This window comes from Desmodus rotundus, chromosome 3 (assembly GCF_022682495.2).
Source record: "Desmodus rotundus isolate HL8 chromosome 3, HLdesRot8A.1, whole genome shotgun sequence".
NCBI lineage: Eukaryota > Metazoa > Chordata > Mammalia > Chiroptera > Phyllostomidae > Desmodus > Desmodus rotundus.
Genome location: NC_071389.1, coordinates 144,162,619 through 144,175,252, shown reverse-complemented (window position 1 = coordinate 144,175,252; position 12,634 = coordinate 144,162,619). Strand labels below are relative to the sequence as shown.

General features: G+C 37.0%; 1 protein-coding gene across 2 annotated transcripts in view; it reads right to left on the bottom strand.

Moving 5' to 3' along the window:
• Positions 1-12,634, bottom strand: part of TAFA2 (TAFA chemokine like family member 2) — a 425,687-nt gene that overhangs the window by 282,872 nt on the left and 130,181 nt on the right. The window contains exon 1 of one of the 2 annotated variants that reach the window (XM_053921750.1): positions 9,761-9,833. The exons of the other annotated variant lie outside the window; for it this stretch is intronic. The gene's annotated coding sequence lies outside the window, so the exon portion shown is untranslated. Of the gene's footprint in view, positions 1-9,760; positions 9,834-12,634 lie in introns of those variants that run through there. 2 annotated transcript variants of the gene reach the window in all.

Here is a 12,634-nt window from a genome sequence, read left to right as displayed (position 1 = left end):
GCAATTAATTAAAATTATAAAAATTGAATCTCAATAATTACACATATTTTTCAATTTTACTTGTTGGTGTTTTGTTGTGCCTCAGATAATTTTGGAAATATATTGTGTATTAAGTAGCTTTCAGGGAGTCTAAGTTCTTCAAAGCAAAGGACTACATTGTCTTGCATGTAACTTGATAGTTCCATCCTATATTAAATCCATAAATCCCTACACATTGATCTAAACCACATACTGGGGCACTATCAAGATTTGCACAAGGTTTGCTGCCATGCAATGAAATGTTGTACTAACGATTATGATAATTACTTTGGAAAAACAGGATGAACAAAGTAAAGCACTAAAAAATTACAAGTGGCACTTGTTCTAACATTCTAAAGCCAATACAAACCTCTTCAATTCAAAAATCTTCTTTTAATCATGCAGGAGACTTGTAATGTTCTACACAATTTGCAAAACTTTTATCTTTGAAATGCATCCTTTCAGACGCAGCTACAGTTACTTCATGATCCACTACGGTGTGATCTTAGAATGAGGGGATACCTTCCTTCTGAAGAGAGCAGGTGTCAGGAGCTGGGATTTTTCTTTTTTTCCTTTCTTCTTTGAGGTGGCAGGCAGTCTCGGATCCCAAAACTCGTTCCCCTCCTCCTATACTTCTCATTGTTTCAATTGCTCAAAGCTTTTTAGTTTACGTTCTTAATACTAGTATAACGGGCAATAATCTGGGAATTTCAACACTTTAAAGCTGCCATCGTTTCTATATGATCTAGAGTAACGAAAGCTCTCTAGGTACAGATAATGTGATGAGAGGAAATGGATCATGAGGATACCAGAAACCTGATCTTGGGAAAGGTGCCACCGAAAAGGAAGAAAAGCCACCGGATTCCGGGGACACAACAAGGCCAATTATGCACACTTGACATGAGTGGAGAAAGCCTGAACAGCTGGACCCTGGCTCACACCAGGTGAGCATCTTCATCGCACAGGCCAACAGACCAGGCATTAATAAACGTGGGGCCGGCAAGTTATTTTCAGCTCAGACCTGACCTTCCTTTTGTCTGGCTCCGATGTCTGCTGCCTACCTGCTAGTAAATCAACAGTCTTTAGCCGAAATTGTTCTGTGCGCCAAACATCTTGGGGGCCAATTGGTTTTGGAAAGGTCCGTGAGAAATGGGGTCTTTTACCTCTACCTTTCATCTTTTTGAAGTATTGCTACACAAATGCCAGTTGATCAACTGAGCCTAAAAATCTCTCCCAGGTATGACGGAAAGAGATGGCTAGCACTCAATCTCCTTCAAGCTTCTAGACCACGTGAGAACAGAACACGACCTAGGGTGGTCTGAGTGGTTTCTGATTCTCACATTTGGCAGAAAAGGGTCTCCGTCTGTGTTCCTTGAGCCCTTTGAAAGCACCGTGTCTGACGTTTTAAGACCTGCATACCAGAGATGACAATTCTTTTGAGGGAAGAACAGAATGAGCCATCCCTCCAATATTGCAATGTGTTTCTTTTTTGAGAAACTTAACCAGCCCATCTGGCAGACATCCGAGACACAGATACCCTTTACTTAATGTGGACACAGCCTAAGTCACACAGAGTAAGAAATAAGAATATATAGTAATTCTAAAGAAATATGAGTTCCCACAAATTAAATTGATTTCATTCATGCTCCAGCTGTCCTGTTCATTTCCAACTTTTTTTTTATGTTGATAACCTCCTTTCCAACCTCTCTGTGCATGCTTGGGCTCACACACTTTCTTAATCTGTTAATTATCTGTATTAGTTATTCATCAAATACTCCAGCTTCTAGCTGAAATATAACCAAGTAATAAAAAAAAGTTCCTTGCTCTCCTAGGAATAACGTATGAGAGACAAATCTAAATTTCATCACACAGAGCACATTATACTCCTCAGAGAGATGTCACCATTCAAACAAAGCTGCTCATCGCTTTCTTTCACAGCAATGTAGATTCTGAAAATTTCAGCCAAAAATCAAATATTCAAAAAAATATTTATGGGTAAAGATGTAATGCTTTCAAAATTGCGCTCTACAAACTTTTGCCGTGTCTTCTATTAGAAAATATCGATCTATGCTGAGGTGCCAGCTACTAACCTGGGGCTATTTTAAATGTTCCTGTTTTTAAAAATTGAGAGAAATTACATATGAGAGGATCTAATATAACAGTTTTTTCCCTTTCCTTTCTCTTTTCCAAAACGAATCAAATTACAGTGGCTACCAGAACAGCATGAGAGAAACCTCACCCTTTAAAACATGTATACAGGGTAGGGCAAAAGGAGGTATACAGTTGGGAGTACATAAAACACAGAGTTTTTTCTTGTACTGTTATTTATCCATACAAACAACTGTAAACCTACTTTTGCACCATCCTATATAGCAAACAGCAAGAAGGCTTCCCAAACAAGTCAAAAAAAATAAAATTAAAAAAAAGGCAGGAAAGAATGCAAACTGCCTGCAGTAAGAAAGACCAAAGCAAGGGATCTGAGAGCTAACCGATTTTAAGAATGAAACTGGAAAAGACACCAGCGTTCCGGCTGCCTGTCACTACCAAACCCAGTCAGCAATGACAGCGATTGAATCTTTATGGGCGCTTTATTCAGATGGCCAGTGATCTGAGAAGATGGTGGGTTCATACCCTAACAGACCATCTTCCCTTCTCTTTCCAGGCCAGACTTTTTATAACGGGGAATAAACAAGGTGCAGTGAGGACTTTGAGATTCAGGGAGGATTGGGTGAAAGAAACGGCAACATTCCCTTCCTGGGCAGTTAGCTGTTCCCAGGGCCAGGTCGTTGTCTGTCTTTCCCTGGAACACAAGGGCCCGGATGCCTCCAGTTGTCCCCAGGCGGTAATCTTTAGCAGTGCCCCAGGGGGTCGACTGTTTTCCCAGGAGCCAGGATGGGCCTTATCTGTAGCTTCTGAAACAAAAGCTTTTTAACATATACATTACTTGCTAGACTTAAAACTTTTTACCTTAAGCTAAAATTTCCCAACTCTTGAGTCCCCTATTAAGAATAAGAACTGTAACCCAAAGAACATCTGAGGAGAAACAAGATGAATAGTGAAATTTTAAAGGAAGAAAACTAGCTAGAGAAATCAGAGGCCCCAGATAGACTGGGTCAAAGTGGCCCACGGTTGTAATGATGGATGCAGAAAGCAACAATTCTACAGTTCGCGCTTTAGAAACTGAGACTGGATCGAAAAGATTACAGTGTGTTTCTGATACTATTTGACCCCCAAATTCAATCTGCTCCCTTGTTTGTTATATATCAGAGCTAGAAAAATGAGTCAAGATAAGTCGGTTCCTGTGCTGATTTATTGCTATCCAATTAGGAAGCCCTCGGCTCACTGATCAGAAACAAAGATTAAAGGAAAAAAAATACTATAAAGGCTAACACTTCTCCAATCTTCTATTGAAACTGACTGTACCCAAAGATATGCAGAACCTAATTTAGAATGGGTTATAGATCACTGCATGTGGTAAAGGAGGTAAAGGAAAAAAACAATCGTTACTATTTAACCGTGGTTCTTCTGAACTTCAGTGTATTGTTATCTAAATGACAAAAATACTTCTTTAAATGAAGGTTAAAATGCCCTTATTTTGCCTATCTACATATAGCAATCATATCCACTATTAAAAGATTCTTATGTAAATGAGAATACTTAAATAAGTATTAAAATACTGTAAAAAATTGAGTAAATATTGATACTGTAATTGTTATTTGGCCCACCTCATTCTAATTGCCGATGCCTTACTGAAATCAGCAAGAACACTGGCCAGGATCAAAACATGAAAAACTAACAACACCATGTAGATTGAAGGATTTGTCTTGCTTCAATAGTTATTTTACAGATTACTGCCCTGTTTATTAGAGGATGTTAATACTTCCCTGTTTATTACTGCCTGTTTATTAGAGGATGTTAATTCTTCCCTGTTTATTACTGCCTGTTTATTAGAGGATGTTAATATTTCAATGTAGTATGTGCAAACTCCCAAGAATTTTAAGTTACATTTTTATTTTTATTCCTTAGGCTAACACAAAAAGAAAATGCATGTAAGAAAACTAAGATCATCTTAAAGCTAGCGAGGTAAAAGAGTAATAATAGAAATTAGTTCAGGAATTGAAGCATCAACAAATGTGCTGATTTATTAATAGGTGACAAACATTTTCACAGCAAGAGATTTTGGCCAATTCTGATGACTACCTGGCATCTCAGTGGTAGCAATATCTTTAAGACAGAAATAAGGGAGGAATGGGGGAGGGGGAGGGAGCAAGGAAAGAAGGATGGCCAAGTATCAGAATACCTGGGTTTTAGATCTACCACTGATAAACTGTATAGTATGTGCCAAGTCATAATCTCTCTAAACCTCAATTTTCCCTTAATACATAAGCTCAATTTATGTTTCAGGAGCATAACAATGATTAAATTAGATGCTGTTGGTGACATTATCTTACAAATGATAAGGCCCTATATAATATATATTTATTTCTACTGCCAATATTCAGATCAAGAGAGGAAGCAATAAGAAATAATGAAGAATATATTTGATTAGGTTCTGGGTTTATTTGATCACAGAGTACTATTAAGTTTCATTAATTCAATTTCCAATGTAGGTTTCTTCAAACTTTATCCAAAGTGTTAGTTAGATGGCATTTTTATAAATACCTGTTAAACTGAAAAACTTAATTTAACCAGATCATTAATAAATTAATTTTTTCCTTGAGGTACACACACACAGCCACGAATGTAAAGAAACTGTCATTTTACTAATTAAATAAGATTTTTTTTAATAAATAAATAATAATCCACTAGTCCCAACTTAGTCCCCTGGTCTTCAAGACTCATCTAGCTCTGGATTTCCTGACATACTAAGAGGTTAAAGTGGAAAAGATCCAGCTGCTTTTTCAGTCTGAAAGTTCCTGAACAGAACTTCTTCACGAGTCCTTAAACTGTAGGTCTTCAAAATATCACACAAAAAAAGAAAAACTCAAACCACACACATCCCTGCTTTATAGAAGACAATGTGTTCTGATAAAAGTGATTGCTGAGGCAAATTTTTTCAAATAATTTTGGTGATCACTTTAAAATGCAGATTGCTTCTAATAAGAAATACATCTCAAATATCTGCATTGGATAGCCTGAGGAAAAGCAAATATCAGGCAGCAGCAATACCCTGAGGACACTGAAAAGTAAGATACACCCTAGCAGTTCACTTCGATCGAGTTACATTCCCCAAGTTTCTGAATCTTCACTTGTCATCGGTTACCTTTTATTTACTGCTCGACCTCTAACCATGATGCTATTATATCAAATTCATTATTACTTTTGCCCCCGCTGGTTTCATTTTACTGTTATAAATAACCTTTATTATGCGTAAACACAATAAGCAAATTATCCACATAACAGAATTAACAAAACAGAACTAAATGATTTGCATAACCCAAGGCCTAAAACTTGTCATCATAATTGAGTTATTTCATAGTAAAGGATAGCACCCACTAACATGTGTGAGTATTTCAGCTGAGCACTATATACACATCGAACATACACAGGCCAAAGGAGAGGGATGTACCTGGCAATCCCACTGCTGGGACTATACCCTAAGAACCCTGAAACACCAGTTCAAAAGAACCTATGCACCTCAATGCTCACAGCAGCACAATTTACAATAGCCTAGTGTTGGAAGCAACCTAAGTGCCCATCAGTAAATGAGTGGATCAAGAAACTATGCCCCCTTCAAAAAAAAAGAATCAATTATGCCAACAAACACTTCTTTTTCAACCACTGGATGTCTGTTATAATGTGAATGACTGTTGTATAACAAGAAACTTAGATTCATTTACACAATGGAACACTATGCAGCAGAAAGAAAGGCCACCCTACCCTTCACGACAGCATGGGTGGAACTAGAGAGTATTGTGCTAAGTGACATAAGCCAGGCGGTAAAAGACAAATACCATATGATCTCACCCATAAGCGGAACCTAATCAACAAAACAAAGAAATGAGCAAAATAGAACCAGAGACATGGAAATAAAGAACAAACTGACAGTGACCAGAGGGGAGGAGGGAGGAATAACAGAGAAAATAAGGAGAAAGGTCAAGTCAAGGAAAATGTATAGAGGACCCATGGGCACAGACAGAGGCGTGAGGATTGACTGTGCGATCTGGGGCAGGACGGGGGTTGGCGGAGCAGGGAAGAGCAACGGGAAAAATGTGGGACAACTGTAATTGAACAACAATAAAAAAAAAAGAACCTAATGGAGAAAACAAAAGTGTAACTCTAAAAAGCAAGAATGATATCCACATGCAAAATAATACCCTGGAATATGATAATCAGTTTTGTTTCTAAATACAAATAAATAACTGAATTTAAAAAATAAATTGCCTTAAATCGTCATAAATAACCTTAGAAGAAAGTCAACATATATAGAGTAAATATGAGAATATGGAAACCAGGTTTTCAACATGAAGTCGATTTGTATATATTATGCACATATGCTATTAAGTTTATTGGGTGACATATTTAAAAAAACAAAAAACAAGTAAATCAGAATCTTACCAAGAAACTGAGTACGAAGGCAAACCCTCCATACCTAACACACACACAGGAGCTGGAGGGGAGCTTTGTTACCAGTTGCCTATAAAAGAGAGCAGTCTTGAAAAACCTTCAAGTTGCCACCTGAATGTCAAAACTGAGTCATTTAGTTAAGCGTGAATTACCCTCAGATAATGTGGAGACTCACAAATGTAAAGCCAGGCTCATGCTGGCTAGAGCAATTGCACAGTTCTGGCTCACTTGGGAATACAGCAAAAATTACCAAAGCCGTGTATCCCTTGTACCTTTGAAAGAGCCCATTCTTTTGGAAAGACAATTATAAAATGTCTTTACTGTTACCACTACTGAAGGGCCAAGAAAATGCCTGAGACCATGCCCTCTTCCCCTACTGAGTTATAAATTTTTAAAATATAATTGCATCTCTTGCCAATAAGTCACAAAGAAGAATAAAACTTTATTACAAACTTTTCACAATTCCACATTCACCCGTGTATGTAAAACAGTTACATCTACTTACTGTTAATAACATGAAACACTGGCATCTAGTTCCTGGTGTCCTGCAGTAAACACCCCCCTACGACAAAGAACTGAGTTACGTTAGAGGAGCTTTGTACTAGAGCCTGCCAGTGCTGATGCCCGAGAGTCAGTTTGTATGTTTCTTTCCAACTCCATGTTCAGTAATATCAAGTCAGTAACAGCTTAAATCAGTCATGGTGGAAGTATTTACACCACCGAACCTGGAAAACACTACAAATCAAAGTTTTTGTCCCCTTCTAGAGAGCAGTTGTTAAACCTTTTAAGTACCCTTTTCCTTAGTGCTATAAAAAGCAGACTTGGATCCCTTGCCCTCTGTCAGTCTGGAAGGGTTCTCCAGGATTTCCAAATTGCCAACATTTTCAAGTCGGAAAGTTCACTCTCTCTAAGGAAATACACCTGAGCAGCAGCCTTAGTGTTGCTAAATTACACCACGAGAAAAAAATTTTTTGCTAAATCAGCTTTTGGTACCGCTCTAATATTTCAGTCCCCTGCTTCCTGACAGCTAGGGGTCTAATTACCACTCTCCCATTCATCCATTCAGCAATCCTTGACTATTCAGACCTCAACCCAGTGAGGCATACTTACTCCTGCCTGCTTCGTGCAGAAGGACTTCATCCGTATCCTGAGACAGATGCCCAATTTTTTTTGTCATATGGAATGCCACTCATATTACTAATAACCCTGCTACAAATATATATTGCATGCTCTGTGCCAGGTGAGGACAATACATAGATGGATCTAGCACAGTCCCTCCTTCTGTCAGGTTGCAAGATCGAGTGTGGAAAACAGGCGTACACGCAGCTGCTTCCCACTGTACTTGAAATAGGAGGAGGAACAGCAAGGAATATTTTGGAATTCCAGAAGAATTTCAAAAGTGTACAGCTTCTCATTACATGGCTACTTCAATTCCACGCAATCCATTTACCTAGTGACAACAGTGAGCCAGGCACTGTGCATACCTGCCACCTGTTCACGAGGATATGGAAACTTCGTGAGAGAGGCAAACATACGAGCAGCGAAGTTACACTGCACGATGAGCCGCCTGTAAGAGGCCACTCAGCAGGCCTTAGAACTATATCACATATGGCCAGAAAAAAATATCTAACTGGATTGAATAAAACCAAAACATATCCAAGCTGGCATCCTTTCAAAAATAATTCCCTGCCTCCTTCAGAAAAAATGAATCAATTAGGCCAACAAACACTTCTTTTTCAACCACGAGATGTCTGTTAAAATGCTAATGACTGTCATATAACAAGAAACTTACATACATCTCACCTTAAAGTCACAGACTGCTACCAAGGCAAAGCAATGTTCAACTGATATCTTGCAATTTATTATAAATGAAAATCTACTGTAAATGAGATAATTAATATAAAGTAACTCCCATTAACAAATACAATAAGCAAAATAAAAAGAAACTATGCTAGTTTTCCAATTTTCATTAAGATAATCAAAATACCAATTGATAAGAGTTAAATCTCCATACAAAATAAAAGTTCATTTCATCCAAAGCAATGCACCACAATATGTTCTTAAAACTACTGAATTATAGTAATATGAAATACATTTTTCTAAGATAGCTTCTGAACATATCTTCTTGTGTCATAAATAATTTAACAATTATTCAGTGTAACTTTTTTTTTATAGATTTCATTCTAAACCACAATACTCAAGCTGCAGGATAATTATATTAACTTATATGTACACATACAATATCTGTAATGGACCCTGCAAGTAACTTTCAAATATAATTTAGATCAGGAGTCAACATATATTTCCTTAAAAGGGCCAAATAGTAAATATTTTAGGCTTTGCAGTCCATATGGTCTTTGTTACAACAACTAACTCTGCCTTTGTAGTAAGAAAGCAGCCACAGACAATACATAAATTACTGAGTATGCCAGGGTCCAATAGAACTTTATTTACAAAGACAAGCAGTGGGCTGGAAGTGGCCTGTAGGCCATACTTTGCCAACCTCAATTTAAATTTTAAAAATTGAGTTGACTCAAACATCTTCAGAATCGTCTATAACATTTACAAATACCTCCTTCCTGTTTCACCTTCTCTTTATTCAAGGAAGACTGTCTTAACATGCTCTCTAAACACGTAAGTGGTGATTAGACACTTCCATACATTAATATTTTAAACAGTCTTCTGCTTTCTCACCCTCTATCAGTCTTCCTAGCACAAGGCAATGAATAAGCACGAAGCAGGTCTTCAGTATAGGCAATTGGTTCTCTCAGTCCATTAAAATGAAGACAGCTGCTCTTCCTCACTTGTTAACTGATTTAGAACTTCAGGGTCTGAATCAAGCCATAAACACAAAAGTAGTATTTAAGAAAAATTGCAGGGAGATATTAGTTACGAATGAAGATTGTACCCAAGCACTGATGGCTATGGTTTGCTAAACAGACAACAGTTGGGGGGAGGATTCCCCCAACTCAAACAGTTCGTCTGAGTGCATACGAACTCCAATGGTCATGAGAACAGACGATGGACCCTTCGCCTTTTCAATCTTTGCCATCATTAATGCCTGAGATTTAATATGAACACTTTCCCATGGTGTTGGCATCAAAGTTAACATTTCAAAAATAAAGTTTCAGAACATTTAAAACTAAGTTTCAGACTGTGCAAAAATCTAAGTCACCTCAATGTCTTCGGCAGAAAGGAAACGTGTACAAAGCACAAGTCACTTGCAGCTCCAGCTCACTCAGCCTTCCTTAAAAAGAAAGGGAATATGTACTTTACTGTGAGTCGCATTTTAAAGCAAAGTCAATATAATGGTACTTCTGGAATCTCATAAACTTTGAATAACAATGAGCAGTTCACACTTAATGCTTTGCTTTATAAAGCTCTCCCAAATACTTGAAACGTGAAAGCTCCTACTTTACATAAAACAACATTCTATTGTTTAAAGCAGGGTTCTAAATGTGCATCACTTGGATACATTTCATGGCACTTTAAAATGCACTGTTTTCTGGACCTGCATTTATTAGTGGTATCATAACTAAGTTATAAAAGTGTCACAATTTAAGGTATGGAAACATGGTTTCAATACAGCCTCATTTTTAAATAGCATTTTTATCATCCAAATATATTTAAGTTACTTTCCTACATATAATAAGCTTTCCTGGATCACTGTACCCGTTATTATTTAACCCATATATTCTAGAATAGTAAAATATTCCTACAATAGAAAAGAGCGTCTCTGTAGGAACATACCACATACCACTAACTACAGTGGTAAGTATAGGTAATTCCACTTTCAATTGCCAGTGGCATTAATTTCAACCTTCAGCAGCAGAATTAAACTTACCAAGATGATTATGTGTTATGCAGGTCACAATTACTGTTCTGCCACCATTGCAGAGACAAACTAGAAAGATTGCAAAAAATATATTTCAAGTGACTGTATCTAAATAATTTTCAATAATAGGTATAAAGAGTTATGTAGAGAGATAGATACTAGCAGTCTAATTATATTTTAGATAGCATGTTTAAAACTGCACATTGTGACCTATTAGTGTGTCCCCAAATCCATTTAGTAGTTCACACCCTGCATTTTTTACTTAAATGGAAGAATAGAATAAAATAGAAAAGAATGGAAATAGTAAGTCTATCACATGAATAAAAAGTGTTTTCATAAAATGTCTTTTTTACTTATAGGAGTGTTTGTATTCATATTCAGTTGCAATTAAAATCTATTTCTTATCATAGGTAACTGCCAAAAAGCTTTGTAAGTTAGTAGAGAATGATCATGCATGAATATAAGTACAAAAGTAAAATGTAAAACTCTTGACTCTTGTCTATTTATCAGTATAGTTCACTTTCCACTTAAACTCAAGAATTTAATCCACTTCCACAATATCTAAAGTTCTAACAAATATAGAAGAATAATTCTATGCATTAAAGTTCAAATTTTCATTGCTCATATTATGATTTACATTTTTGAAAACTGGAAATAAAGTTTTATTTCTCTGCCCCTTTCCTCTCTAACTCCTTTTTTTGATTTTGCTGGTGGTGGAGAAAGGGGATGTTTAAAGTTAAGTAGCACAAGGCAACCCACACGTCAGTTTAGTTAGCTTGTTTGCTTCCTAGAAATTTAAATCATTCCCTTCTTCAAATCAGCAACATGCTTTTATAATTATCAATATTCCCTCTAATTTTCAAAAATGTGTACAAAGTATTATTCTATCAAAGTAATTAACCAGGATCCCTGAACATAACTTACAAAAGTCACCCTGATGTGTTGCATATAGTAATAAGTAAATAATAATATTAATTAGTAGCAGTAGTAGTACCTGGTCTAACCAGTCACAGTGATGGCATATGAGCAGAAAAATATTGTCCTGATACTTTAGGGACCTGGGAGTGTGTGGTCCATGAGCTCCCCTACCAACCTCACTTCCCTCACAACATACCTGTTCTCCTGGAGCTCCATCTCTGCAAAGATGCAAACTCTCCATCTCTGCAAATCTACCTCTCTGTAGGGCTGACTTCAGGCCACGGTGGGACACTTTCATCGGCTCTGATATAGATCTTTTTTTTTATAGCTTCTTTTTTTTAACTTTTTTTTATTGTTGTTCAAATACAGTTTTCTGCCTTTTTCCCCCACCCCTCCCCACCACCACAGCCCTCCCCACCTCCCTCCCGTTTCTACCTCCCCACCTTGTCATTGTACATGTGTCCTTTATAATTGTTCCTATAAACCCTTCACCTTTTCCCCTACAATGCCCTCCCCTGTCCCCTCTGGTCACTGTCAGCCTGTTCTCAATTTCAGTGTCTTTGGTTGTATTTTGCTTCCTGTTCATTTTGTTGATTAGATCTTAAAACCTGAGGTGAACAGACACTTTAGCCAGGATCTCCCCAAAACACTGATGTCACAAATGTTTGGCCATCCAGGGAAAATAAAAATCAAGGACTTCCTCAGAGACACTGACTCTCATGTTCCCCCCTACAGCGCTAAACCCCCAATCATGAACACAAAACAAAACGAAAAGCAAAGTCTACTTCTTAGAAGGGGAACTGGAACAAGGTGGATGAGGCGGTTTCTAATTCCTTCTCAAAATAAAATTAGCTAGTATTTTATTTAGGAGTTTTCTATCTAGTTCCTGAGAGAGAAAGACCCGACCTGCAATTTTCTTTTCTCACACTGTCCCTTTCTAGTTGATTGTCAATAGCAGCGCTACACCTCCCACTGGTATTCTCTGGAAAATATGTGTCGGAATATTGGAATTACTTATTCCTTGAATGTTGACACAAATTTATCTATAATACCATCAGAGCCTGGTGTTTTTTTGTGGGAAGATTTTTATGAACTAATTTAATTCTTTCAAGGCTTATAAATATTTTTTAGGTTTTTCTATTTCTTTTTGAGTTTTGGTGGAAAGTGATTTTCTAAAAAATATTTTTCAGTTTTGTCTAAGTTTTCAAATTTACTACCTCTATATTATGCATATCTTTCTCATCTTGTTAATTGAGAAAATTAGACACAATTGAGACAATTGTGTCCCCCTTTTTC